The sequence below is a fragment of the Nicotiana tabacum genome, unplaced genomic scaffold (genome assembly GCF_000715075.1).
Source record: "Nicotiana tabacum cultivar K326 unplaced genomic scaffold, ASM71507v2 Un00245, whole genome shotgun sequence".
Taxonomy (NCBI): domain Eukaryota; kingdom Viridiplantae; phylum Streptophyta; class Magnoliopsida; order Solanales; family Solanaceae; genus Nicotiana; species Nicotiana tabacum.
This window is the reverse complement of record NW_027438483.1, coordinates 59513-64402: the sequence shown is the minus strand read 5'-3', so window position 1 is coordinate 64402 and position 4890 is coordinate 59513. Positions and strand designations below refer to the sequence as shown.

General features: G+C 31.1%; 1 long non-coding RNA gene across 1 annotated transcript; it reads right to left on the bottom strand.

Annotated features, from left to right (window-relative positions):
* Nucleotides 1–554: 554 nt before the first annotated feature.
* Nucleotides 555–2909, bottom strand: LOC107773896 (uncharacterized). Its single transcript, XR_001645386.2, has 5 exons — nt 2433–2909; nt 2075–2176; nt 1865–1988; nt 1109–1198; nt 555–747 (listed from the first exon to the last, which is right to left on the bottom strand). It is a non-coding gene; the product is annotated as an uncharacterized LOC107773896 (long non-coding RNA).
* Nucleotides 2910–4890: the final 1981 nt, after the last annotated feature.

The window sequence follows — 4890 nt, the reverse complement described above, 5'->3', positions numbered from 1 at the left end:
CACGGTCTCGATGGTAGAAATTCCGAGTCGTAACAATATCACTACAAGAAAGAAGGCATTTCGCAACAATAATTTTTGTTGTTATATATTCAATGTTGTTGCCAAAAGTATTTTTGGCAACGACAAAAAAGTCGTTGCACTCCGTTGCAGTAAACACTGATGGGAAAAGTATATGCAACAACAAAGAATGTTGTTGCCAAAAGGTAACCCGCGCAACAATATATATCGTTGCCATAAGTAATTTGTTTTTTGTAAAGGCCAATGAAGTCGTGGATTATAAAGATATGTAGCAACAAAAATTATTGTTGCGACAAAGTTAGCTTTTTTGCCAACAATATCAGTTGTTGCTAAATAAATTAGTGGTAGATTTAATAATCTGTTATCAAGACTTTTAGCAGCAACTATTATTGTGGTAATACTTACATTTTTGCCAACAGATTCTCTAGTACTACTTTAGCAACAATTTATGAGTTGTTACTAAATATACAATTCATATATTCTTTTAGAATTTTACAAATATATGTAGAAATAATAAATTATATATATAAGCGTCTACACATAAAATTGATGCACTGAATGTACTCACTTTCAAAAACTTAATAGTCCTATTAGTATATTTTCAAAAGCATCATATATTCAAGGTCCTTAAGTTCTATTCTAATACTAACCCAAAAAATAAATCTTCTTCCAACAGCTTGTGCATTACATGAACGGGATGCCAGGAATGTTGGTCTACACATGCTCATCCTAAAAAGAAGAAAAAATAATTAGATTTTAATAAACAAGTAAAAAGGCAATAATATACAACAGCATAAAATGAAAGCAGTGAAATTTGTTTAATTACAACAACTTTAGACTTAAGAAAAATCAGTAACATAGTTTAATGAGAAATAACTGCAACAACTAAAGAAAAATAAATATGTAGCAGTGAAAGCTTGATTAAAGTACTCCCCAAAATAAAGTTGCATCAGAACCTACTAAATACTCCAGGGATATAATATTATAGTCGAAACAAAATACTAGACAAAGATTGATTTATGCAAATAGACTCATTTGCATATACAACTAAGAAACTTCCTTTCATGTGAACTAGAATATGTTTACTTACTATGGTATTATCCATAAGACTTGTAGAACTTGCCTTATCCGACCCATTCAAATTAGCAATCATGTCAAAAATTGCAGCAGGAAGTCCAATCTGTTAAATATTATACAATTAAACTTAAACATGATAGATCCCGGAAGAACCTAATTTATAACATAAAAAATACTAGAACATGTTTTTTCCGGCACACAATAGTTTCCAGAGATTCAAATAAAGAGACAGCATCCACATAAAGCATTTTATACCTTGAATATCTAATATCTCATGTAAAATAGATTATGTATGAGAACGCCCATTCTTCAAAGTTAGTATTATAGGAGATAAAATAGAATCATCATGTATTAGACTTAGAAATATCTTTATTGTAGTATTTAAAACAAGTCTTGAAGTAGTAGTAAATTAGAACCAATTATTACAAAGTTATTGTTTACTTGAATAACTGTATTCCAGCACCCCAACAAAATAGCTCCCCGCCAAAGATCACATCTAACTTACTGCTCCTTTAATTTCTATTATAGCTGAGAATAGCAAATTCATTTTCATGCGTTTTAGGACCATTTTGTGCTTAGTGTTCTGTTCTATTGCATTTCAAATGCAAACTTATGGCATGCCTACAGTCGAAGAAAGTAATATGTGTGTGTGAAAATGACTAACAGGAAAAGTGATGCTATCTCTTTTATTCTCAAGTAGTTTAATAAAATTGTTCTTACGATCAAAAGCAAGTAATTGGAACTTTAACGCCTTACACAAACTAAATACCTCTGAATTTTGCATATCCTGACTTTTCTCCAACAAGTTTCACAAAAGCAGCATTAATATGGTCCACATCAGTACCCTTTTCCGCTTCTTGAATTTGTTCAGCAACAATTTCTGTCAGCTTATCCTACAAACAATTATATAAGCTTAAACTTTCACTGTTTGTTTCAATTGGCTCATATTCTAGGATAAATATAAGAGTTCCGTATTTACATTAAATTCAATAGAGGCATCGTTAACCCAATGTCCTGACTTCGTATGAGTCATTTCCCAAATTTTTTGAAGATTTGGCTCTTTCTCGGTGCTTGAATCTCTCTAGCAAAATAAATTATGTATTATGTTATTGAAGAAAAAATGATAAAAAATAGTCAAAACAAAGATATATCTTACCGCATCAAAAAATACTGCTTGGAAGGATTTTCTGCCGCAAATATGATTTGTTTCTTGTTTTCCCTTATTAGTTTTGTTTCGTGAATTCATTTGTTGCATGGATATATTTTAATTTAAGTAAGAAAGTATAATAAGAAACTAAACAATATTATAAAGTTAAATTTGGTGTACTCCTAATTACCTTAAAAGCATCGGAACTGAAATAGTCCACTAAGAATCCAATTCAGCTTCATTAACCTCTGTCGGCATGTTCTGCAAGCTTTCCTCCTTCGTAGCAAATTTCTTGAAATGATCATGGAGCCTACCACAACGATATCAATATAAATTATTAGTTGTTTGAAGGAAAATATCTTGATTGTGTTGTGTGTCTGGAAGTTGAAACTGCCAATGAGTTGAGGACCTTTCAGCTGCTCTAAAGTTGGATAAATTATTAGTATACTTTATTTGTATACTTACATCCTTACTCTGGTAAATAATTCAATTTCAAAAGTAATCTGAAGTAAATAATAACTGAACCGATTTTGGATGCCTCTTTTTCTCTAATAGAACATGGTAATATGCTATGACTGTAGGTATTCTGCGCTAGCTTATTAAGTAATATTATCATTCAAATATCTTTGATTGGATAGAACACAGCGATGGAGATCGAAGAATCGAACACACCAGATGCAAAAATTTCGTTTAGCAGAATAATGAAAAGAGAAAACCTAGATGCAATGGAAACTAAAATTGCGCGCTAAGAATTTTGGCGCGTTTGTTTTGGTGGAAAACTAAAAGTAATTTACTAAATTTTAGGCGCAAACTTTTGTGTAATAGTAACAACTAATATTTGTTGTTGCCAATTATTTTAATATTTTTTATTTATTATATTACTCCTAAAGTATAGCAACGACAATCTAATATATTTGGTAACAAGAAAATCTTATTGTTAAAAATTCTATGATATAACAACAATCTAATCACGTTGTTGCCATTTATTAAACTTAGCCAACAACCACAGTATTGTTGGTAAAAAGTCGTTACCAATTTATATTTATTTAAAATTTATTATATTATCTGTTAAATATGGCTACAATATTAAAACTTTTGCTAACAAAAAGAATTTTGTGGGTAAAAATTCTATGAAATAGCAACAACTAAATAAAGTTGTTGCCATTTAGTATATTTTGCAACAATATTATTGTTGTTGCAAAAAAAACGGTTGCCAATTTTATAGTTTCTTGTAGTGTATATCAAAATTGTTATTACGAATAAATTATTTTTTTTTTACTATGCTCAATATTTTGTTATTCCACATTATATATGCTTAAATACTACTTTTTAATTTATAAATAAAATTTATATTATAGGTACGTCCATAATATAAATTAAGAAGAGAAAAAAGGGCAGCCTGGAGTACTAAGCTCCTGCTATACGCGGGGTCCAGGGAAGGGCCGGACCACAAGGGTCTATTGTACGCAACCTTACCCTACATTGTTGCAAGAGGCTGTTTCCACGGCTTGAACCTGTGACCTCCTGGTCACATGGCAGCAACTTTACCAGTTACATAAATTAAAAAGAGAAAAAAAGGAGATACACTTTTATTAGTCAAAGAACGGTAGATTTTAGGTACAGCTGATATTTAGCCTAACATATTGAAAGCTTGTATTGAAGGAGGATATACACTTGATGTAGATTAAAAATAGTCTGCTATGTAATCAAGAAGTTACGGATTCAAACGGTAACAACATTTTGTACAAATACAAGATAAAATTACATACATAAGATTCAATACGGTCCGGCTATCCTTAGACCCGAGCACGGTTGAAGTTTAGTGCAGCAAGCTGATTTTTTTTTTTCAATTAAAAGCTATTAGAGACACATTATAATAATTTTTGTTGAATAAAACACTAGAAAACTCAGTAAAAGTCCAAGAGTAATAAAAGCATCACTTACCTATAAAAGTAAGTATATAAGAATGACCTTTGTTCCATCACAATTCACAACTAACATCATTGCCATAATTACTTTCTTTACTATTCCTAAAAGCTCATAGTAATGCCATTTTTGGCTACCATTTCTGGCCATGAAAATATTATCCTTTCCAATACCCTAAACAATAACTTTATTTTTGGCTATCTTTATCATTGCTATACGGAGTTCGAAAGCTTGTTACAAAAGTATTTCCACCCAATAGTAAGAATCGCACGTTAAGTATGACTACAGTATATCAAAATAAATAGTGTATTAGACAAAATAGAGTATCAGAGAGGAAAATAAAGGAAAGGACTAGGAGGGATAAATCAATCATTTATCTTTCACTAAATAGAGGCAAATTGGAACTCTTTAAGTAGTGAGTTTAGTGTATTGTTGCACCCAGTGTCTTAAAAGGCATTTTTGGGGCGAGCCCTAGGGCGAGGCACTTTAAAAATGCCCCGAGGTAATGGTGAGGGGCAAAAGTCTCAAGAGGTGAAAGCCCCGGGTGTTCGGGGTGTGTTTTTATAGTGAGGCATAAGCCCCAAAGACATTTTCAAATTAAAACAAATTTTGTTGAATAAGTCCTTTATATAATACTCAAATTCTCAGAAGTCGGGTTGTAATTACTCAAAAGTTTTAGAAAGGAATTGAAATGTATTAAATTTAAAAGTCAAGACCTTTTT